General features: G+C 34.0%; 1 protein-coding gene across 6 annotated transcripts in view; it reads left to right on the top strand.

The window, feature by feature from the left end:
• The window catches only part of LOC118735860, a 548,047-nt gene that overhangs the window by 418,926 nt on the left and 102,558 nt on the right, over window positions 1-26,563 (top strand). For 5 of the 6 annotated variants that reach the window (XR_004992653.1, XR_004992652.1, XM_036465840.1 and 2 more), the window contains exon 5: window positions 12,994-13,047. The exons of the other annotated variant lie outside the window; for it this stretch is intronic. The gene's annotated coding sequence lies outside the window, so the exon portion shown is untranslated. The remainder of the gene's footprint in view (window positions 1-12,993; window positions 13,048-26,563) is intronic. 6 annotated transcript variants of the gene reach the window in all.

The following is a 26,563-nucleotide window of genomic DNA, read 5'->3' as shown; positions in this document are numbered from 1 at the left end:
GGTAGACATAACGACGCCGAGTGCTAAACAAAAAACCAACACACAAAAAATAAGGTTTTAAGTCTCAACACGAGGAAATCAAATAATCGTTAATTGGTTGCTAAAATTTCCTTAAAAACTTAACCCTTAGGTGAGTTTATTTTTTAGTGAGAGAAACTGAGCAAAATTGGCGGTGCTTGTAGAGTAAAATATTTAGCTACATACCTACTTAGTTATGTATCTGCAGAAACAACTTACATCAAAGGGCTAAGTTGTTGGCCCAGCTTCTGCACCAATTTGTGGTGTGCGCCTTGATCTTCTTACGCCACCTCCAAATGGCAAATGGATTTAATTAGAAGTTTTTTACATGGCAGAAATACACTCAGAAGTATGACATTGCTTGCCGAAGGGCGACCGCTCTACTTATTCTAATTTAGACGTTACAATGACGAGAGATCGAACCGAGGTTCTACGGAATGGTAGTATGCACCTCTAACCACTCTAGCCGCAGCGGCCAAAGGAACGAGGAAGGGTCTGAATGTAATCTTCAGTCGGAAGAAGTCTGCCGCTGTAGAACTTCCCATTTTCTGCTTGCTATAGAGCATGGCTTCAGATAAAATATCTCCTAATGAAACTCTCAAATCAGCAGGCTGAGCTTTTTTCAATAAAAATCACTTCAAAATGGAAGACCAGTCTGGGTGGCGTCGAACAACCTCAACGTCGGAAGAAACGCCCGAAAGAGCAGGTCACCCACGAACTGCAAAACAAAAGTCGGCCGGGGTTCTCAAAAAAAGTACTCTACATCTACTTTTCTCGCAGATGATACGGAATGAACAGGTGGTATTCATGATACCAGCCCTCGGTGAACACCTACGCCATGACACGGGAGTTCGATGAATCGCCTCTTTGCGAAAACCGCTTCTCAACTGATTCCAAAAAAGGCAACTACAACAGTTCCCCATTTTCAAATTAAGAAAAAAACGGAATAAACCGTTTCAATTTTACATATTTTCTCTACAGTGACACTTACAGTTAGTCAGAAATTATAACCAAAATTACAATATGACTGCCAAAAACTGGTACAGCTTTAATTTTAAAATCAATACGACAAAATATGTTGAAACTATTTTCGATTACAAGTAAAGCAGGAAAAAATTTGCATACAATTCACACTTAATGGGTTTCACCTATCTTAAACTCGAACACGTAGAACCGACTGCCTTGGGAACGAGAGTACACCATCCGCTGAACCACACCGACTATATATGTAAATATAGTCGATTCATCAAGAATCAATTAACACCTTCGTCAACTCTCACGCCTTGAATTCCTTCTTCGGACTCCAACGCCACCTATGGCAGACCAAGAGCTCGAGTTGCTTCGTGACGCTTGCGATTCATTGACACAACTCCATTCTGGATATTGTACCAGGTTGAACTGTGCAGTCCAATTTGAATAACATGCCCGACCACACTAACCACCTCTTCACATGCCAACTCATATCAGCTCTTCTAACATACCTTCTTATTCCCAAATACGTCGGATCAGGCCTTTTTGCTAGAACAAAAAAAAAGACGGTGAAATATTAACGTTTGCTTGTATTTTGTAAGTAATATTCTGTAGTGGAAAATTTTTCCGTATTCTGATAAAAAATAAATAAAAGTGTTCTTGTTTCATTTTCAACATAACAAAAATACTGAGGACGTTTAGATTACGGTTTAAAACAAACAAGGTGAAAACCGGGTTTAATCCATGTGAAATTCAGGTATGTATACTTAATATTCGAAAATTCAAGATTTCAAAAAAAAAAAACGCCTTAAAATATTAAAAGTACCGTTGAAAACCTCGATTAAGTCAACCTAGTTTATTTGGTCTCGTTATTTTGAGAAATAGCCTCGTGGTCCTCAACACTCAATCAAAAAAAAAGGTTGTCCTCAGAATGTTTCATTGCAAGCAGCATGATGGGCTGGTGCTTCATCTCTTAATCTCTCAATCCCATGAAGAAAGCCATCCTCCCGATATTTTCGTGTTGTTCTCCTTTCATTTCTTTCCCACCAAAACAATGATTAGAACTTGGAATTTCATCAGTGGTTGTTTGATGCGTTATGTCGAACTCCTTTTATTGACGCAAACTTATTGAGTACGAGCCTTTTACTAGTCAATACTGTTTTCTTGCAGTCACTTCATAAGATATTCAGATGACTAACGTTTAAAAATAGTTTTTTTTTTTTTTTGTATAAAGAAACTGCTCTACATTGAGTACGAAAATAAACATAAAACGTGATTTAATCATAAATTTCTTAATCTTTCAGTGTTAGAATCCAAAGCTTCTCCATAAATTTGTTGCTATGTTTCACTTCTTCCTTTTTGCCGAAATTCCTTACATCGCTTCCAACACAAAAATTAAATAAACTGCTCTTCAAAATAGATTGTGTCATAGTACAACCACTTATTTGTCATAGAAATAATATAAATTTCTTGCTCAAGCACTCATAATGACTACGCATTTATAAGTGTCAATTACACGCAAAATTATTGCGAACTATAGGATAGAATCGTCGCGCCACGCACAATTTAATGGACATATTTAACGCAATTTAACTGTTATGACAAAGTACGTAAAGCTGCTGGCACATTTGCTTAGTTTATTGCATACTTATGTGCGCAAAAAACGAAAAGTCACAGTGAGCAGAGGGGGAAATTCGTTAGGAAACGATTACCGAAAAATATTTGTTTTTCAATAGAACACAAAAGTTGAAGGATGAGAGGTGTAAGAATATTTTGGCGTATGCAACTTTCTAAATAGTAAATCAGAAGTGTGTGAAAATTTTGCAAATTTGTCGAACGTGAAATTATCAAAAATGACTTCGATTTTACGTTGCGCGCCTAAATGTATGCTACACGCAATATAACTTGACACGCAACTACAGAAATTTACCACACAAAAAAAAAATGCCAAGAATTTTCGCTATTATTCTTGAAATTGCCTTCAGCTCTAGCAATCTGAATCAATTTAAAAGTGGCTTTGCGCCAAAAGGTAGGCTTTGGTGCCAAAAACTTGACTTTAACGCCACGCAATAGGAAAAAATTGATATTTCATTTGGTGTGCAGCGAATTTGGCGATAGCTTTGAAGTGATTGCCTATGCGCAACAATAAAACAAAGTCATAATAAAATCGAGCACAAAATATTTACGCCCACGCTACACCAACAGCAAATGCCACTGAACTGAACTGCAACACTGCGCACTGACGACAACATCGCTCGCCTTCCCCTTTTGGCTTCTGGAGTGCGCTCTGTGCTTACTTTTCCTAAATTTATTGCGGCAACTACTCAGTTTGTATGCTGTTGTTGTGCTTTGGCGCTGTCATATGCGCATTTTCATTATAAATTTATCACCTGCATAACAGCACCCATGACAGACGTTGCATGCAACCAATCAGGCAACCTCCAAAAATAAAAGGAGTAACAAAATAAAAGCAAACATAACAAAAACTAAATGAAACTCAAATCAAAATCAAAAAAAAAAAACTAAAAAAGTTTTGTTGAAAAGTTGTAAATGAAATTTGAAAAAGAAAAATAAACGAAAGTAAAGCGAAACAATTCTAATAAAAATTCGTTGCATGGCACTCTGGGCTAAATGTCTGTTTTTCTGGCCAAAACTAATTACGGCTTAATAAGTAGGTGATTTAAGAAGAATATCAGTTCTTTATTGATTGGATTAGATATGACTTCTCACAATTTTTGTAAAAAAAAAAAATATTTTACACCTTGGCGGCCGAGGTGTCTAAAGGGGTCACTTTTTAACTTGTAGTTTTGTTAAAAAAGTTTGAATGCATTTTTTTTTTTTTTAATATTCGTATTAAAGAACCAAAAAAAAATGGCACTGAGTTATAAACTCCAAATTTTACTACTTTGTTAAAACCTGAAAAGTCTAAATTTTATATAAATTACCTATTTAAATGTTTAAAGGAGCAACCTATACAGCCTTTTTTCCTATCTTTATTGATTTCTCCGCTCCAAACGATAAACAGTTCACTACTGACACAATTAAGATTGCCTACAAAAAGGCCACTTTTTCGGAAATCGCAAAAAATCCTAATGCAATATATGTATAAAAATTTTGTAGTATATTCACGTTGTCCACTGCCAAGTGTTCTCATTTGGGTGTTTCGGAAACTCATAGTTCAATTTAACTTGAATTATTTGTTTACTTTTTCTTATTCATTCATAGCATGTTCCCATTCTAAGAAAAATACACAATAGTCGGAAGCAAGTGTGGCAACCCTACAGACGAAAAAAAATAATTATCATCCACTTGAAAAAAGTTTACCAAATCTGTCAAATATCTACCAATAACTTTTTTTTTAGTTATTTTAATAAAAGCTAAATATTCTTTCTATTTTGTAGTAATTTCAATAAAAATTAAAATTTTTGATTAATGATGCTTTTATTTAACTAATGGTGACAACTACACCATTTGATAAAAAAAAGACTTGAATTGGAGTTATTTTAGACAAATACAGTGACTCAAAAAATCACTTGGTGATTTTTTAATATATATTCATAATTATTTAAAAAAAAATTTTTTGCAATTTTTTGGTATAAGAATATTGTTTGATTCAAGCTATATACAACGTTTAGAAAAATGCAACAATTTAGACAAAATTTTTATTCTGAATTTTTAGAACATTTTGGGTATAAACCAACAATGCGCAACTGAAAATTCGCGTTGATATTTATTTTTTTTGCCGCCGGTCTTTTGTGTGGAGCAGGATATGTTCGCCCTTTATCTGTTTATAAAAAGCGTTCGAAATGCAATAAAGTTGACTACATATTCAGAAAGAAATTTATAATATGAAGATAACTATGAAAAATAATGCTGGGACGAAAAGTTTTATTTGTTTTTCTAACAAAATCCTTTTGGTAATAATTTACCAAAGCGGCAACCTTAGTGCGAACTCTGCATAGAATACCAATCGTTTAGCTATTAGGAAAAAATAAAATTATGAGTGATAGAACTTCAACCTTAGCAAAATTACTCGACGATAAAAAAACAAAACCAATAAAAGAGATTTAAATTCACCATATCTATTTTTGTATGTGTAATATCTGGGAAACTGCTTGACCGATTAGAAATGTATTGTTGCCAATTAAAAGATAATTTAAGTACCTTTTGTTACATTTTTCGACAAGAACGTGTTTTCGGTCGAAAATGGTGGCACTTACTATTTCTATTTCTGATTAATTCCTGTAGGTCGGGAACAGGCCAGTTATCAAAATTCATGAGTGCGATCAAAATTTTTCCACTGTGCTACCAAATTTAGTAAAAAGAGGGTTTGCAAATAAAAGTGGTGTTTAAGGCGAGTTTAACGGAAAATAGGTTGTTTGGTAAACTCTGAGTTTAGGAGTAGAAAAATGGCCCTTAAACTCGAGTTTATTACTTAAGGGGAACATACTATTATTCTCTAATAACTGTATCTTAGCAAAACCTAGCCAAACTTTAGGAAAAAACCTAATATTTATTAGGTACCACAAAAGTGTTTTTTTTTTTACAAAAACAAAGTTAGTTTTACTACGTTTTACTGTTTTGTCTAAAATATAGCAACAAGAAAATAGTTAATTTTGGTCGCAAAAACAGGTATTTGGACCATAGTGCATGGGTGGAAATTTTTGAAGCAGAAAAATGATGATGTACATATACATATATATACCATGTAGTTAGGGGGCATTGCATGGCTTTATGCATTGTTGATGAATAGCGAGACGACAACAACCATGTATTTTTATTTTATTTTGTTTATTTTTTGTCGGCATAGAACATGCGAGCGCTGCAACAAAATATGCTACGGGTATTTGCGGAAATGACAAAATGCTATAACTGAAATAAAAAGTATTTATCGAAATAATGGTGTAAAACTCCATGACAGAATTTAAAATAGAAATACTTTGATCTAAATATTTATGTATTTAGGTTTCGCTATGGCATCGCTAGTTTTGTAGGTGGTGGTAGTATTTGGGAAATTTTTATTTTCTGACATGGCGAAAATAAATGCTGAAAATGATATAACATAAACTACTACACTCGTGGCGTTATATGTTCGTAGTCAGGAAAGAAAAAAAGCAATGGCTTTAAAGGATGTATTCCAAAGAGGTGATGCCATTGGGGAATAGTGGAGCTGCTGGGTATGCAGCTGCCGTTTGTTCGACTAAATTAAATTCCTACTCTTGCATCCTCGTTTGCCGCACCTAGGGCAATGTGGGCCACTTTCGTTTGAGATGCTGCACCCAAACCGTGCGGAGCCTAGGAGGCTAGCAGAAAGAGAGTAAACTTAGTTGGTGCCTCTCCGCCATATTTGATTTAGGGGTGCACCAGAAGCTATATATGTTAACGAATGCCTGTTCTGGAGCCAGTAGGTCGCCGTTGAAGTGTAAATTCGGTGACAGATTCATAGTGGGAGAGAAACTCCGTCGAGTACTGTGACTTTCAACGGTAGACCAGAGGTCTAGCCACAGTCCGCATTAATGCGAGATTTTTTAGCATCGCTCCCCACTTAACGCACCAAATCTTGAAAAAGTAGTTAAAATTCAGCGATCTCGAAAGAACAATTGCCACCGCCGGGACGCAACGAGAGAAGATGAACAAGAGTACCCCATTCGAAAAAAACGAAGTCAAGGCCCCACCATGCGGTGTTAGGCTAAGTAAACCACTATGCGTATGTATTCACCTTGGGCCAAATTTTAGATAGGATCCGTGACAAGTTCCTGCCGTTAATTTGATGTGGAAGGAGAAATTACAGAACTGAACCCCTCAGGTCCACTTTTTTAAGAGACCGTACAATTGCTGACACATTCAAGTGATATCCAAATCATCGGTCTCAACTACGATAACCATTTTTTCTGACTGATTGGAAACACCCAGCGCCAAAGGATTGGCCATGTTCCCTGCTGCACATATTTGTAGAAAAGCTAAATGTGATAATCACCTGCTGGCAAAGTTACTAAGTGTGAACTAGAATACGACCAGTTAGCTCTTCACCCCAACCGATTCGTCTTCCAACCTTTTTCCATGCTAGCGACTGGCAATTTTTCTCCATTCACAGCACCTGCCCGTCTAAATACTAGTAGCATCATACCAGTTGACAGGGTAGTTTGCCGATTCATACCCCGTAAAAGGAATAAATATGTCGCAATAGCCGACAAAGCAAGGCGCCAGCATGCCATTCCAGAAATTTATTTATTTTTTGAAGTGAAACTTCTTTTAGCGGCGGTTGGTTGGTTGGGAGTAAAGTGACAAATGCAACGGAAATTGCACGCGGAAATGATGCATGTATATTAATTTAACAAAAGCGTGCTAGCAAGCGATTTAAGAATAAGATTTAGATTAAGACATTAAGAAAGACGAAGGTAATTGTAAAGAAAATAATATAGATAGAAGCTCGTAAGTTCAGAAAACTGAATTTACCTCACCCAAACTCACCACACTTCACCTAAACTCACCACATCTGATCCTACCACACCTGAATTCACTACACCTGGACTCACCACAACTGCACACATCACACCCATTCTCACCACACCACACCTAAACTCACCGCACTTCAACTCATTTCACCGCAATTCGGGAACTATTTCAGAATCTTAGAGCAGTTCGGGATTCTCGGCACTAAATTAGGATGTTCAAGACTGTTTAGAAATTTTCATTCTATTTATCGATCTTGTTATCGGTATATTAGTATATGTTTTTATCTACATAATAATCGATATTGTTATCGATATATTTATCAATATATTTATCGATATTTGGCCTAATAACAAATCATATTAAACAATTTTTATATAGCTTGAGACCGTTTTGTATAAAAAAAAACATTGTAGAAAAGACAACAACAGTTTATAAATGGTAGAAGTTATAGCTGCTATTTCGGAGATCATCACATCTTGTCAGACTTCTTCATCGAATTAACTGGGATTCGAACCAGCGACGCCAGCTTACAAAGCCAGACTTGATCGTGAGATTATTGGGGTTGTTGTTTTTTTTAAGTTAATTTAAATTTTTTCTCGAATTTTTACTTGAAGGCATGCTTGTCCTTAAGTATGTGAGGCCGTTTTTTATGGAAAATAGAAATATGTACATAGTTCTCATTAGAGCTTTGTATGACTTTCAGAATGCAGACCACAGCCGGCCACTTTTTAACTTCAATAAAATTCTATCTAAATACATACATTGCATTCTGCTTTTCCCGTCCCCCTTCACCTCTTCGGCTAAAATTAAGTCACCTTTAAATGAGATATTACAGCTCTACCACTTCCTGATTCAATTGTGATAAAAAAAAATGAATTTTTCACTGCGATTTCAAAGCTTTGAATAATAAATATACATACATGACTTTATTTAATTTTAATTTAATGAAATCTGTTATTATTGATATCTTTTGAAATTAACACTCATCATAATTATTGACTTAACATATTTTTTCGATACTCACTATACGCAATCTCAGCCAGTTGGAAATGCAAAATCAATTGAAAATAATACCGTTGAAGCTAAAGCGTAAATGAAAAACTGTGTCCGTAAATATTATTCAATAACAACGCCAACCGAGCGTTATATCCACACATAAATTGTATATGCATGTATATATATATATATATATACACACACACACTGCCTTTGGGGAATTTAGCGCCGTCTATTTGAGAAAATTGTTGGAAAAAATTGCAGGACGCGTATGATGATGGGAGGTTCGTTTGGTATTTTTCGATTTCCGATTTTCTGTTATATTTATACCCACACCAATTGTTGTTTTTTATTTTTGTGTATTTTTGTTTCGCGGTTTTTCAATTTATTTCATATGCGCACGCCAGCAAGGAATAACGAAGGTAAAGCGAAAAAATAAAAAAAAAATAAATAAAAAAGCTTGTTGTGCCTATAAATGGATATTGCGGTGTATTAGCAGGAGTACACTGAGAAAATATTTAAGGGCAAAATAAAAAATAAAAATTAATATTAAGAGCAGAAGCCGCAAGGGACTTTCGATTAGCTTTGGAAGGAAGTATGGAAAGTCGGGATCGATTTCGAAATTTTCCTTAGCGCAAAATTTCTTGGAACATTTGCAGTAATATCCCGTTTCCTTGAACTGTAAGGCGTTTTACAAATTTATTGCATCAATAATATTTGTACAATTTGCATACATACATACATACATACATACATACATATGTATATCCTTCACTTTCTTGGCTTTATTAGAACCCCGAAAAGTTTCCATTTTGTCATTTGGCCTACCACCTAAATTTTTAAGTATTGCAATTGGCTCCAAAGCGGAGACGATTGTTATCTATTTCTTGTTGTGTTTCGCTTATTTTTACCCCACCTTGAATTTGCACGCCGCTGTGTTTCATAACATTTACACACTGGACGCTGTATGATAAACAACTTCCGGTTGTGTGCGACCTGCGATGTCGGCGCGCCAAAAATCGAACGAATAACAATAAAATAAATCTGCTAAATGCATGCAAGGCTGGATATAGTAATGCATATACACATACGTATGAGTATCTATCTACTCCGCTCCTTTTTCACAGTTACACACACACACACACACACACACTAACATGCAAACGAACACAATTCGAGAATAAAATGGCAGCTTTGGACGGAATATGCATTTTTTATGTTAGCTGTCGGAACTAAAGCTTTCAATTTATTTGTATATTAAGCGCAGAAAGCCGTAAGGAGCGCAACAGCAAACAAAACGGGGGGAAAAAAATGTATAAATGAAATTAATGCGAATTCGTACAAACACAAAGAATTTACTATAGATTTTTGCAAAAATATTAAATATTTGCAAAATTTTTTTGCAAAAATATTAAATATTTGTGCCGCAACACGCGTGCAAACACCACCGAATGCAATGAATAAAACATATGTTGAGTGCAAAAATGCAGCTATGTATGTGCGTACATGCATGTATGTATGTAAATAGAATGCAAAAATATAAAAAAGTTCGATTTACCCATTTCGATCAAATATTTGCTCTAGTTGATGTTCACTTGTTTTTAAAGTAATATTGAATTTTGATTTTTAAAAAGTTGGTATCGTTGTAAACGTGATTTTTTTATAAAAAAAAAATATTTTAAACAAAAAAATTACTAATCAATTTTCAAAAAGTTGATATCGTTGTAAACACAATCAAACCTTCCTTCTTCTGATATGCGTATTTGTATACTTCGATTATAAAAATTAAAAAAAAAAAACACTCAAAATTAAAAAATACCTTTTTTATAAAAAAAATTAAGAATAAAATTACTAACCAAAATTTGGCACATCGTTGTAAAGGCGATTGAATACCCTATCTTCTGGTGCATACCATATCTGAATACTTCGTATATAAAATTTTGAGAAACAACACTTAAAAGCAAAAAATACCTTTTTTTATAAAAAAAAAAAAAAAAAATTTTAAACAGAAAAAATTACAAACCGATTTCTAAAAAATTGTTGTAAAGGCTACCAAAAAACTTATACTTTCTTAGTCCCGAAAATTTATATTTATATACACAAAGAAAAAAAATTTAATTAAAATTACTTTTTCCCTCTATATAAACTCCTGTCCCCCTAGGTGAAAGGCTGGCTACGCCCTTGTACACAAAAAAAATTAAAATATTTAAACCGTACATCATACGGTCAATTTGTTCTTTTAGAGCTCATAGATGGTCCCATAATAATGATTCCAGTATCTTCATTTATGTATATTGTAACTATCAATAAGTTACAAAGAGAAGTGTAAAATTCGTTTATCTAAAACTAATAAAGTTAGAAGGACGAAATTCGAGGACGTGGTAGTTAACATTTTAGTCCTTGGCACATATTTTTTTCAAAAATAAATACTGGAAACTTCCCAGGATATTAAAGGATAAAGTTTTAAAAGGACATTTTCAATAATTGCTTGTCCTGGTGCACCCAAAAGTTAAACGTTTCTTTCCTATTCTACAGAATTTTTTCTTTTAATTAACCGAATCTTTTGAATAATTTTTTTATACAATTATATTTTAGAAATTTCGAAGTCCTTTTAAAAAATATCCTGACGTCAGAGAGCAAAACGAAAAACGCGGTTTTACAATATTTGGCCCCCAGTTTTGGGAATATATTGATTTTTTCGTATGTAAAATTGACTTTCGCACTTATTACACCGTGTATGATATTTTTATTTTTTTTTATTTTACTACCGCTAACCGAATAAGGTTTTTTTTCGCTGTGGCAAAAATATTTCACTAAGGAATAATCCAATTTCGTAAACAAAGAAAAAAAATCAAAAGGTTTCTGCTCCAGAATGTGGGATATTATAAGTTTTCCTTGTTCTCCAAATTAAATATTTTGACGTAGTCGTAGGGGCTTTTCTATACCCTACACTAGCGGAATCTAGCGCGTAAATTTTAGAACCAATTATCGAATTCCTAGTTGACATTTCAAAACCTTTTCTGTGGGTGCAAGTAGCACTGTAAGCTGAGTAGGCATCAAGTCTGTCTCAGAAGACTGGGCTCAATCTGTTGAGTTATAAAAATATGCCTCTTTCTGCTTTAAAAAGGATTTATTTGGAATACAGATATGGCGGAGAATGAATTTTTTTTTAAGGATTACCAAACATTTGATAATAAAAGTCGAGTCTTTAGTATGCCAACTTCTTATCGTTATATAAAAATTATCTGTTATTACAATAAAATAAAAATTTGTATGATTTAACATTTTAAATTCTTCCCAGTCGCCAGTCAATAAATCCACTTGGCTTCTAACAAATGTAAATTACCAACAATTTCATTTGTCTCTTTTTGATTGCTAAATGCATTTGCTTACGTTTCCCTCTAACGCCTCACATTTTATGTATGTATGTAAACTAGCTAGTAAATATGCAAAAACAAATTACACTTGACAGCTGCTAGCAAGTAAGTATGTATACATTCAGTCGCACTACAGCGCACGCAGTAATTGTGTGAGTAATAGCCATAACAGACATGTGTCATTTGTTATGTGTAATATACATGAGGGTGGTGCAAAAAAAAAAAGGCAAGTGAAAATAGCCGCCTTTTACATTTTTCGTCAAGTATGATTCATATATCGATATTCTTGTCTGGAAGAGAAAATTTTTTTGTTCCAAAATTCATAGACCTCAAGTACCCCGTTCTAGTACTTACCCAACAGATTTCATTGCTGATCAGCTTAGCGAACTACCACCCTAATATCACTAATTAAAACTCATCAAAAATTATTAATTTTTAGAAGTATTTCGATTATTCCAGTAGAACTATTTTTGAAAAGAAATATAAAAATATTGCCAAACGTGTCACCGAAATATGCAAAAAGGCGAGCCATAGGTTCGGGCAAAAAAAAATTTTTTTTTTCTTTCGAAATAGCCATACAAAAATATTGTAGACTAAGAGGTGTACGGCAAACTTTTTGCTTTTAAGGTGGCACGGTCTAATATATGTTTGAACATTAGGGCGGGTCAATTTTTATGGGAGATTTTTGCGACTATTCTCGACTATTCCGTCTAAAATCAATTTTGAGTTTGCCCATTGGTGTCTTCGGCAAATTTGGTTAGGATTATACGTACGTAGAATTTTCTTATATTATACGAGCATAGCCAACAAAAAAAAAAAAGAAATGGCCCGCCCTAATGTGCTGGTATCTAAGATAACAAGTGACTGAATTACGCTCTCAGCTCGCCACGCCGGCTTGAGTAATATCGCGCAAAGCACATTAAATATTTATGTAATAATTTTGAAGAGAGTTTTCCATGACATTTTGCAAACTTATTGATTGCAATGGGAATAACTGGTTTCGAACAAACAAATTATCGATTTGTTAGCTTGAACCTTTAAATATAATGAAAAAAATAAATAAATAGTTGGTGACTTTTTTTTTAAACTATTTTAAATAGTCGATTTTTATCAAACAACAACGCTTATGCAAAAATTTTTTAGTAATAAAATTGTGTGTTTTTTTTTTTAATTTCAGCAATAATTCAAACAATTCGAGGCAAACTTGTGGCCATAGCGCCCTAGAAAACAAGTAAGTACTAACAGTTGTTGCACTTTTAATTGAAAGATTCCTAGAAATTTTGCCAAGAATTTCTTGAAAGCTTTTAACCCATTTTACATGCTGAGATCATTTGCTACTTATTGTATCGTTTGAGTCAAAATTCTGCACACACTCCTTTAAAAAATCTACACTCTCAGCTTAAACAGTCAACCACAAAATCATACATAGCGTGTAAAAAGAAGCCCCTCGTTCGAGAGAAATATGTATGTACTTAATATCGCCTTTTTGCCACTTTTTTACGCTTAGTAACATTTCATTTCAAACGTCAGCCGGGGAGTCTGGGGCAATAAGTGCGACATAAACGCCAGAGTATATAAAAGGAAATGCAATAGAATGCATAAGCAGTCGCAGCTGAAAACCATAAAAAAAAAAAGAAAAAGTTTAAAGCACAAAGTGCTATGATTCAAAAATCCTTTCATTCGTTGCAACTCTGTTTCCTGTCATTCATATTTCCCATCGCTTCTACGTACTAAAGCGCGCGGCCAAGACTGGCAGCAAATATGATGAAATTGTTATTCATGAAACATTAAAAATCAACTGAAAGCTGCAATATTGCAACGCTGATACGGCTGCTGTGACAACTGCGACAATAATAATATAAATTACTTAATTTTTTACTGAAATTTTTTTTATGCTTAGTAAGGAGAAAAAATATGCTGAGGGCGCTAACTTATTATTTCACAGAATATGTTGGCGTGCAGCTATGCATCATAAAATGAGTTCTGTTGGTGTGGCTGTTTGTACATTTTGCTATTTTGATGCGTATTTTGATATTAGTATAAAGTAAGTAAAGAGAATTTAAATTTTTGTATACGAGTCTAAATGAGCAGGTAAGGATGTACTCATACGCCATGTACACCTGAGTAAAACTATTTTCTACTCATATTTCAAAGAAAAAATTCATTTGACCACTCATTGCCTTCTGTTTTATCCATCGAGTTTCTTCAATGGTAGCTTCATTTTTTTGTAAAGGCACAGGTTTTCATACAAAATTACAAAGTTTACTTGAAACTCGGTATTTTTTATTTTTTTCCCTGTTAAAGTTTGAATTTTTTCATCAAAAAAAAAACAAAAAAAAAATATGGAATGATCGGCTTATAGAAAAATTATGTACATATATACGGTTTATGGAGCATTTTGTTTTGTTGTTTTTATAATTGGTTCGTAAGAGTATGTAAGGTACGTGATTAAGTGGTGCCACTTTTTGACGCAGAATACGTCTTACGTTTCGATATAGAGGCTATGCTCAAATATTGTAGTTGTAATTTTTTGAGCTTCACGAAGACGCTTGTTGCACGAGAGCTAATTTGGCGATTTCAAAGAAAAGTCTGGAGTTTCAAAGATAAAGTTCCAAACCTATCGACAGATTAATTCCTGTATGTAACTAATTTGGTTTCTGTCGTAGAAACAACGGTAAATATTGGCTTATTTTGGGATCAATTTTGAGCCTTTACAGTGCTCTAGCAACTTATGATTTGCAGATAGAACTTTCATTTTCGGGATATATGTAGGTTCTTTGGAGCAATAGAAATATTATCATGTACAAATTTTATATAAGTTCAACAATGTATTGAGTATTTTAAGGCAACAAACTTTTGAAAAAATTTTATTTTTATTTTTATTTCCAAAATGTTCGAAACCCGTTCGAATGATTTTGTTTTTGTTTTCTTTAATCAAAAATTCAGGTGTTTTCCTTTCGCTTGGTATGTGGGAAGTATTGGTTGATATCTTCTAGGTATGTTTATTTTATTCAAATATATCACTTCGGCATAATTTTGCACACAAGTGCATATGTAAAAGCAGTTAGGGTGCTGTCAGAGACAAAAGCAGACCGAAACCAGATTGCGCTGGTGAGAGAAAATATTTATAAGCTGATCGCAGCATATTTTGTACCTACCCAGCCGGCAAAAAATCCGAAAACCGATCCAAAAAAGCAAAAAAAAGTGGATGAAGTGCAGATATTTGTCCGTTTACTGATTCCATTTCCGGATACTTTGATGATCCGTTTTCCCACTAATGTGTGCGGCAGAAACGTATGTACAGACAACAGTATGTGAAACGGTTAGGTTTCGGCTTTTTTTTCTGAAATTAGTCTGATAGAATTTTTCGTTCAATACGCTTTCCTTCTGTACTTCACAGATACTACTTCATGGTTAAAAAAAAATAAAATAAAATTAGGAAGCGCCCGACGGAATTCGAGCCCGGCACCTTCGGGAAGCTGACAAATAGCGGCACACTCCTCTGCACCCTCAGCCACTGCCGACTTCGCATGCGTGCTTTCAAATGTCCAGCTTGGGCAAATAAAATACAATTATTACTTTCAAATGAGATCATCTTTTTCGAACGTTTTCCGGATACGAAAATTGATGATAACCGTAGGAGTTTTTTGTATGCGTTTTCGGATACGGAAAATTGAACTAAACTGCACTGTCGGCAAAATTTACGTTTCTTTGCTGGCTGGGTACATACTTACTGGGTATGTACCTACATATATACATACATATGTATGCATAATACGCGAAAGCTTTCTGTCATATCATCAGATCTGCACTGTTAGTTCGATTTAAAAAAAATGAGGTATCAATTTGAAAGCCTTGGCCTATATTTATAAGTTAAATAAATTATTACAATATGGGTATCGATCAAAATGGTTTTGAAAAGGCTTTATTTCTTCAGTATATGTATGAGGGTTGCCACCTATCTACAAAGATGAATTCAATATATGAAATAGACAAAATGAGATACTACAATATGAATATCAATCAAAATGGCTTTGAAAAAGTATATTTTAAACTACATGTGGGAGAGTTGCCACTTATTCTGAAAACTAAATTCAACTTTATTTAAGAGAATTAGATAATTTAAATATGTATCACAATATGGGTGTCAGATAAAAAAAGATTAAAAAACGTTCTTAGGGTTGCCACCTGTTTACAAAGTTAAATTTGATATATGCAATAGGTTAAACGAATTACTACAATATGGATATTAATTCAAATGGTCTTGAAGGAGTTTTATTTCTAAATTGCTTGTAGGAGCATTGCTACCCGTTTACAGAATCAAGTTCAAACTAAATTAAGGCGATTCGAAAATTGAAATAAGTATCCCTATATGAGCGTCAGACGAAAGAGATTGTGGGGATTTAAAAGAGATTTGCCAGCTCTTTACAAAGTTAAGTTCAATGTAATGAATTACTTAAATATGGATAACAATCGAAACGGCTTTGAAGATATTTTATTTCTAAACTACATGTAGGAGGATTGCCACCTGATGTAAATTGTTTGTTGAAAATACTTTAAATATTCAATATTTTGCCATCTTTAAAAAGCTGAAATTACTTAAACTATACAGAAGTTACTGTAGGAAATATTAAAATATGGGTGTCAATCGAAGGAGTATTAGGAAACATTTATCTTAAACACTAAGAATATTAAAAAGGGCTGCCACCAGTCTAAAAGATGGGTAGCACTTGAAATGGGTTCAAAATTCAATCGAATAAAATCAAAACTGTACAGTTTTTAACCTGAATATCCTCTTACTATTATCACGTATTCTACGTTTTAGTTTAGCGGCTGTGACTCCGACGCAGCCCACAGGTCAAGACGAAGGCGCTGGACTGATCGTTTTTTCCGACACATGCTTACCTACAGGGTCGTTTCTTTGCACATACGTTGCCTCCACTCAATCTTGAATGACGTTTATTATCTAATAATATACGTCAAAAAGTTTTAATTCACGGTTGAAGTTTGTTGAATTAATAAGGTTTGCAACCTCATTAAAGAATTAAGAAGTCAGAAGAATTTTGAATACTTAGATTAAAAAATTCGAGAAAATCCCACCAGTTTTCTGCTTGCCCTTATCATTTCTTACTTTTTACCAATCTCGTTTCCCTAGCCTACTCGATTCCAATCCAACATTGTCTACCCTGCGCTCTTTACTTATTATGTTTTCCTCTATCAATCTCATTTGACACAAACCAACTGGCTGCTTACACAAGCGCAACCAGCTAGCACCCAAGTTGGCAAATAAAACTTTATTCATTTATCAAAATTCATTACCCGCATACAGTATTCAATGAATTTTTGGGCTTACGCCATAAACTAGGCAACAAAGGCCGCAGCAAGTCGGCCAAATAATCATAATGAATAAAAACAAAAACAAAAAATTTTCATAATTTGTAAACCTTAGGTGCAAAATTTATTTAAGAGTGTAATAAATCGATAGAGGCTTAAGCTTAATAAGCTAAAAACTTTCTAGACATCATCAAATGGAGAGTAAACCAAATCGTCATTGGTACCTTTGGCGCAGAGACGACCACAGCGAGCTTTTACTCTGCTCTTGTTCAAACAAATTCAATGTAAAGCAGCTACGTCCAACTCACATTTTGCGCATGTGTTGAAAGCTCATCGATGCACTCAAAAAAATTTGCAAAAATAACACAGAGGAACTCATTTCCGGCCGTTTTTATCAGTGTTGCCATCGAATATTGCCGTGATCCGATTTAATTTTGGGAATCAACTGTAAGACTCAATCCGGATCAACTGCAGCTAATTCCCGAGTTAACTCGGAATTAACGCATTGATCTGGATGAATGCTGCCGTCTGTCTATGCTTTAAGAGTCCCACTAACCTCTATTGGGAAAGATCTCAGCTCAAAAGACTGTAAATGTCTTACCAGACCACGCGAATTGTCTCAATTAAAAATGTACCTCAGTCCAATTTTTAAATTAGAAAAAAACTAGAAAATTCGCATGGCGCCAACATTGAATTTAAATTTATAAAACCTTATTCAGGAAGCTAACAAAATATTCCAAATGTTTCATCTAAATCCGTGCAGCCATTTCTCGCATGGTGTCGGTATTTCATTTAATCAAATTTAAAATCACCCTGCACAGCTAAAAAAAATTCGAACTTAAAAAAGGAAATTCTTATTACACACCTACTGGCCCAGCGCTTTCATTTTACATCTCATTTTTAAATCCGAAAGAACGCTGCAGATCTGCGGACCTTCACAAAAAATGGTGTTTATAGGTATTACTGTCCGAATAGATGGCAACCCTTATCAAAATTATTTTCAAACTAACGTTTTCTTAAAATTCTTATGTACTTTTGTCAACCCTCTTTAAAGTGTTTTCAAACCTATAAGATATAGCTTCTCTCGTTTAAATCTTTTGTTTTCCATTGTGAACCATATTGTAATTAACTGTTGAATTATGTTGAATTTGATTTGCTAAACACGTGGCAACCCTCCTAAGCACAATTTAGAAATAAATTTTTTTCAAACTCATTTCGCTTGATTCCGAAGTTTAATTAATGCATTCAACATACTAAAAATTTGAATCTAACTTTTCCAACAGGTGGCAACCCTCTTCAAACACCTCAAAAATGTATATAATATGCTCAAACTTAAGATTTCTTAACGCTCTTTTGTTTGACACCCATATTTTAATATTTCATATAACTTGTGTTTAGGTTAACTAAATTCGACTCTTAAAACAGGTGGCAACCCTCTGCAAAATATTCTCAACTACTACCTCTTTAAACTGCTTTATTCTGGCACCCGTTGGGTGATACGCATTTCAATTACCCCTACCTTAATTCAAATTGAAATTTATTTTTTACACAGATGGTAACTCTTATGAATTTAGTTTAAAAATGCAGCCTTTCCAAAACCACTTCGGTTAATGCCTATACCGGAATAGTTGATTTATTACTTTAAAAAAATTTAATTAAATTTTTTAGCAGGTGGCAACTCTTTTCGAAAAATTACAACGTTATTGCATATCTACAGGCTAAGTTATTGGTTATTAAAATTTTATAATTAAATTTTTTAGCAGGTGGCAACACTTTTCGAAAAAGTACAACGTTATTGCACACCTACAGGCCAAGCCCTTTAATTTGACAAAACCTGGACAAAAAATACCTTCGCGTACTATATATATATAGATAGATTTCGGGGTCAGTTATGAAATGACCAAAATTTATTTCTATCCTTAGCTAAGCAAAAATGTGCGCCCAGGTTTTAATTAACAAAAAATGTGTTTTCAGTATTAAGATGACTAAAATGGCATGTCCAGGCTTCAAGTTAATTATGTGAAAATTTTAATTGGCTGAAATAGTACGATCAGCTTCTAAAAGACCAAAACCGTATTCTCACATTTTAAATGAGTGAAAAATAAGCTTTTCTTAAATTTTCACTTTCATCTCCAATAACATGCAAGCAATAAGAACACGAAAAGTTTCAAAGTAATAATTCACCATAATTGTGCCTAAAATAAGCCACAGCCGCAATCATTTCAAATAAACTGCACAATTTACAGTTTCTTGCCATATTATTGACACTATTATTGTTGTTGCTTTACAAATACATACATATGTATGTATGTATGTATGTTTGTATGTAATTTGCCATTATCTCATTGCCTACTCCGCCGTCACAGTTCTGCGCTTAGTCGCTTCATTATAATACTTCGCCTATTCGCACCCAAAACTATGCAACACAAATCACATTAATCAACACTAATTATGCTTATACGCCCAGCATGAAAGCGAAATTATGCGGTTGTACGCATACAACAACAAATCGCAAAAGCTAACGCAGCCAACGAGGCGTGGCATGTAGTAAATTTTGTAAATTTTGCGCTTCTCAGCGCATGTGAGAGGTGAAGACGAAGAAAGAGTGTTGCAGTGTAAAGAAAATGAACTGCATAAAATGATGCACTGAGTGTGAATAAGTTTTGCGGAGATGTGGCAGAAGAAACGCAGAATCTTCACATGAGCTGTGCATGTGCCTAAGTAATCGCATGTATGTTTGTATGTAATATGTGTGCATGCCGATAACTGCATACATATGTCCACTAGGGTGGTCCAAAAATGCATGTGAAAAAGTTAAGTCGGAATTTTTATGCTCTCACCCCCTAGGATTTTTCTATATCGAAAAAAGCGACCTCAAAATATTTTTTGATTTCAAAATAAAAAAATAAGGGTACATTTTTTCGGTATAGAACAATCCTAGGGGGTGAGCGCATAAAAATTCCGACTTTACTTTTTCCCCACATGCATTTTTGGACCACCCTAATGTGCACACACTCAAAGGACTTTTGTCGCAGCTGCGGCAAATGTTGTGGATCACAGTTCTAGCGGTAAATTGAAAATTATTGCATTCAATGCCATCTGTCATGGCTGCTTTGACAGCTGCACAGTAGCTGGTGTGTTTGGGGTGTGTGGGGAAGTGTGGCTGCTGGCTGCTGCAATAGCAACATCAACATACATACATATATGGCTTTGACAGTGCCAAATGCCCAACTGCCGTTTAATCGAAAAGACTCTGGTAACAACAATAACCATAGCGACGACAACAAAAACAACAACAACAATGAGCAGTGCCAATAAACCTCACAATCATGCCGCTTATTCGCTGCTGCTTGTTTTAACGATGTGGCCACAAAGCAAACGAAAAAGATACAAAACTGTGGCACTGCGGACTGCGGAAGAAAGACTGCTGTGGGAGTGACAACGCCGGGTGAGTGGTGCGGCAAGTAATGTGACAATGTTGCGCAGCAAAGATTTATTAAGCGACTTGGCCAATGTTGCAGCTAAATGCAATAATAAAAACAAACAAGAAATCAATTACCACATAAACTGAGTGTGGAAAGTACATATATGAAATGCCATAACAATGCCAATAAGAGCAAAAATAATGTTATGCAAGAACAGATAGCGCATAATTCGGTATGCATGCTTTCGAAAAATTACATTTTATTAAATTTATCACTATTTCGCTATTGCGATACAAAGAGATTTTAGGCCTCGCAGCATTACTTGTGGTTCTTCTGAAGCAATTTTCTATGCATATGTATATTTATATTGTATTAAAGAAAAATTAGGAAGAATTAATTTATTAGATGAAAAGAAGCCAAATCTAAAATTTTTAGAATTTGTGTATGCGCATCACTCAAAAACTGATAGGTGGAATTGAATGCAGCTCTCACTGATGTATTGCTAGATGTCTAACTTAAAATACAGAAAGAAAAAAATGCTTAGAGTTGCCACCTGTTTGGAAATTGCAGCTTAAGTAAATTGCTAAGAAACAATGAATATTGCATTATCGGCGTCAAAAGAAAGAAGCTTAAGAGGGCTTAGAGCCAAAAATATTTTTCTTAGAGTTGCCACCTGTTTGAAAATTTAATTTTAATTTATTTTATAAGATAAACTGAATGCAGCTATATGGGTATAAAACTGTAAAGGTTTAGGAAATTCTACTGCCGAAAATATTTTTGAGGAGGGTTGCCACCTGCGTGAAAATTTTTTTGTATAAAATATATGAAATCTTTACCTATAATAAAATTGCAACAGGCCGATATCTGTTCGTTATAGATATTAAAGAAAAATTAATATGGGGGGTCTTTAATAGATCAACAGAAAGCAACTCCAAAATTTTTAGAATTTTTGTCTGCCTCCTTTTCTGTATGTTTGTACGCGCATCACTCAAAAACAACTGCATGGAATTGAATGCAGTTTTCACTGATACGTTTCCAGAGATCTACCTTAAAATATAGAATAAATAAAATTAGAGAGTTGCCTCCTGTTTGAAAATTTCAGTGTAAGTTAATCGATAAAATAAATATTGCGATATGGCTGTTAAATGAAAAAGGTTTACAAAGACTTACGGCCAAATATACCTTTGGGGAAGGATGCCACCTGCTAGAAATTTTTATTTAATTTAAATGATAAGACAAATTAAATATTGCAGTATGAGTATCAAACTAAAGAGGTTTAAGCAAGTTTACTGTCAAAAATACTTTTGAAGCGATTTGCCCCCTAGTTGAAAAAATTTAATTCAATCAAATTGATAAGATAAGCTAAATATTACTATATGGGTATTAAACGAACGTATTTGAGAAATCTTTAATTTAGAAATATCTCCAAGTAGGAAATACACCGCGTGCTTTGCAACGCCTTCAAAGTATTGTTGTTTTGTTACTCCCTCTCACAACATCCAGAGCTATTAGTTAATACTCTCTCAGATATTCGTCTCTCAGCACATCGCTGCCAAAAACCCCCATACCTAATCCTAGCTAAGTTCAGCTGAGACACAAATAGTGTTCCGCCGTCTGATTCGCTTCAAGGGTGGATATGCAAATTGAGTTGTCATGTATGCCGATCACATTCGGGAGCTTGTGCCACATAAAGGGTCCAGTCAACAGTCTCGCAAACTGTCTGCAGTCCCATCTGCTCAACGACAGCAAATCCTAGCAAGACCCTCTGAGATTGAGATCAACATAAGTTTTCCCCGCCTGCAGGCCCACGAAGCCTCCGACATTGCTCAGCGAGTATTTATCCAGTTTCTGACAGTGACTTTGACGGCCGAAGGTGGGAGTGCTATAACTGTTTGCGGACCGAGGAATACCTGGTCTAAGCCAAATCTGGCCAAGTGGTCAGATGCCTATTACCAAGTACTCCCGAGTGACCTGGCACCCAGAGAAAGACAAGTTAGTTATGTTTTTCAAAGTGATTTACTGGGAAATTCTGGCAACTGTCTTTCGACTAACCATAGACTTTTATCTTTCGAAGGACAATTGTCAATATATTATATATATTTTTTAATGAAACAATTAAAACTAATAAATAAGAGAAGATTTTATAAGTGAAATAAAAATAAAGCAGCATATATTTAAAAATTAAATGAAATTAACAAAAAAAAAAATTATTTTTAAAACAATAAAATCTAAAAATTAAATTAGAAAAAGGAAAACTTAAATCAAAAAAGATCTAAAATTTAAGGGAAATTAAATGAAGAAAAGGCAAAAAAAAGTCATGCAGGGGAAATTAATAAAAAAAAATATATTTTTAGTTGTAAAACAACAAAATCTAAAAATTAAAAGGAAATGAAGCTAGCAAGAGGAAAATATTAGATAAAAAAAGAAATAATAGTGCAGTTAAACAAATATTTTTCTTTTTAAAGCAATAAAGTCTAAAAAATAAAAGAAAATTAAACTAAAAAAAGAAAAAAGATTTAATTCAAAAAAAAAAAAAAGAAAACACAAAACCAAACCCTAATCATAAAAATTAAATGAATTAAAAAAATCTTATTTTCAAAATAAAAGCATAAAAAATTTTACGAAAATCAAATTTGGAAAAAAAGAAAATTGAAAAAAGAAAAAAGATAAAACTGTGTAGTTTCTAATAATTAAAAAAAAAAATATTATTTATAAAACGATCTAAAAATTAAAAGAAAGCCGAATTAAAACAAAAAAAAAAAATTAAAAAAAAAAAGAAAAAATTGCACTGCCCGAGGACTCGTACTCGGATCTCTCGAATGGCACGCCTGCGTTTTGCTCACTCTGCTATTGCAACTCGCGAGCTAAATGATATACATACATACAAGTGCTTTCTGTTCGGATTTTCACCACAAGTGACCAATGAGAGAGCTGTTTTCTAAAACTCGTGCTAGAACTATCCATCCAGTGATGTTTAGTGTATCATAGCATCAAGAAAAGTGCTAGAGATTGTAGATAAGGCTCCTATTAGGAAAATATATTTTCCTCGCTATTGATTGAGAGTTTGATTCACCAGATCCAGAGGATATGTCTTGGTGGCAGATCTCACGTTTTACCTAAGATCTGTTTACATTGCCAAAATGACGACGCAGTGGTGGTGTTATGCTCAGCCTGAGTCTTCCGGCAAAGCTTGACATCCACCATAACTTCTAGATACTTAGATATGGAAGACAACCTTCTCTTTCTAGTATAGAGCGCAACTGTCATTAGTATTACAAAATATGTATGTACACCAATAACTATTTTTAAATACTCTGAGCATTTTGTGTCGTTAAAAATATTTTTTTACGGCATATTTTGCGGCGAACCACCGATGACAGTAGTCAGTTCGGCGAGTTTTATCTATCATCAAGAGAATATAGGGCTATAATAACTGCCTAATGACTTGCTGCAATAAAACGTGCGTTTTTTTATACTATCCATGTGTTTAACGTTTAATACAGATTTAAAGCTTTTGCGCATTCCAATTACCTTCGACCGGATATTATTCTAAAATATTTTTAAAAATCATTTCCCATTTTCCTTCCTCGCCAAAAAGGCTTCTAAACGCACACCTATATAAGCACACATGTAAGAGTAATAAAGTATCCCAGCAAAAACTTTGAATTTTTTGGGAAGAAGTTATTTTTGTATCAATGGAATAACGCATTCTAACTCGCCTTAAGACAATTTTTGCTAGAAATTTTACATTAATTCAATTACATCCAATGACATGCACATGTTAAAGTAATGCATTCTGCAAACGAGTAGACAAGCGATGAGTACCCAAGCGAGCTTCAGCGCTTACCTTCTCGTTTGCATGTAATGCAATGGATAACCGAAAATTGTCTTGAGGCGACTTACATAAAATGCGTTACTCTATTGATAAAAAAAAAATAAGTGCTTCCCATAAAAGTAAAACTTTTTGCTGGGTAGTCTGTACAAAAGCGCCTAAAAGCTTGCTGCACTTATGTGTTTGTATGTGCAGTGCAAGCAACAAAAACTCAACAGTAGCTGCTAGTGCTCCTAAGTGTATGCTACTATTACGTTAAAAGACTTACATACATACACATACATGTGTATATATGCATTTGCGAAAGAGCATTTGACAAACAAACATATTGAATTTTTTATGAATATGCGCGTACATGTGGAGATTTTTTTCTGGTTGTGTGTACTTTTTTCCATTTACCATTTTTCCGCTTTTGAAATATTTTTGCGCCTTCCTCGTCATCTTTACATTTGGCTCCTACTTGAAAAAACATCACTTCAAATCCTTAAAAGTGCTGTGCATATTTTTCGTCCCCGGAACAAACTTTATATGTGTACTTATGTATATGTATGTATGTATGTATGTATGTATGTATGTATATATGAGTGGGTACACAGAAGTAAAATTTTCCAGTCAGCTTTTTTTCGATTTTAGCCACAGGAAATTTATGTACTTCCTTTTATCTCACGAGAGTTACAAAAAAAAATTCATAAATATTTTCATTTAAGTTGTCTACTTAGGTAAATAGAAATCTGACCACATTTATAGATAAGCTTACATGCTAGACCGTACCGAGTTACAAGCAAAAAAAAAAAAAAAAGTTAGCGTCCACCACTGAGTCTCAAGAATTTTACAAGGCAAATCGAAAAAAAAAATTGTTTTTCAGTGGCAATAATTAATAATAATTTTTTTAATAGGTCAACTGGAAAAATCGAAATACTTCCATGGCAAAAGTTCAATAATTTTAGGTGAGCTTTAATTTAGTAATCTTAGGTTAGAGTGATAAGAACTGACATCTGTTGGTAAAGAACTAGAATGGCGTTTGTAATTGAATTCTCTATCTTTGCTTGAAATATTTTCTAGTTTGAATTAATTAATTTGAAATAATTGTCCAAATCAGCTACGATTAAATCATAGACGGCTCTTAGATAGATCTTCACAAACTGGTTTAATTAAAGTCATCCATTGAAGTGAATTTATTCATTCACCCAACATCGAGTGCAGTGTGCAAGCATTTGAAATAACCACATTTTTATACTTGTGCATACATGTAAGCATCCTTTGAGTTATTATTCATATGGCTATTTTATAAATTCATTGATTTTTCCAACGACGACACCTTATTCCCAATAGCAAAATATTGAATACTAAAGCAATTGATTGTCATACGTACATACACACATACATATGTACATATGTACATTCCGTACCGCACTACCTTAAATGCAATAAAAAAATTCGAAACAAAAAATTGTTTTTTAATTGGCCGCACCTAGTCGGTAGCCTTTATCCAATTTTCGATGCCATCTACATTAGGCAATAAAAAGATGTTTTTCAATAGTTATACTAAATTAATCAAAAAACTTCCTTAGCAATAGTTTAGTAATTTTGGAGAGCTTTTATTTACTGACATTAGGGTGGTATGTTAAGGCGATAAGAATAAGCTTTGGGAAAAAAATTTCGCCAAAAATACGACGAAAAACAACAAAAAAGCGACCCTTACGTTATGCAAAAAAAAAAAAATCGAAATTGTCTTGCAAAAATACTGGTATGGTCTAATGTACGTATGTAGCTGTGTCCGTCAATTAAATTAGCTTAAGTGACTTTAGGAGCTTTGACTTCGAAATAATAGGTTTCCATTGAAGAATTTTATATTTTCATTAAGCTTCTTTTAAAAGATCATCAAGATGTGGCAAGATGCAGCTGCAGAGCCTACACCATGCAGACAATGTTCCAAATGATTTAGAAGCACGTGAATTTTTAATGTTTCCGAAATTTCTGTGCTTCGGAAGGCTTTAGCGAGTTTACGCACATCATTTTTTAATTCTGACCCAACTGACAAAGTAGTCAACCCATTGATGGAGTTTATTTCACTCAATAAATTTAAGGTATGTATGTATGTGCTTTCCGTTGTATAACTTTTGGATGGCTGGTTGCCCGAGCAGTGAGCCAGATAT

This window comes from Rhagoletis pomonella, unplaced genomic scaffold, assembly GCF_013731165.1.
Source record: "Rhagoletis pomonella isolate Grant_MI unplaced genomic scaffold, Rhpom_1.0 Rhpom_scaffold_00003, whole genome shotgun sequence".
Classification (NCBI taxonomy): domain Eukaryota; kingdom Metazoa; phylum Arthropoda; class Insecta; order Diptera; family Tephritidae; genus Rhagoletis; species Rhagoletis pomonella.
This window is presented reverse-complemented; position numbering and strand designations above follow the sequence as displayed.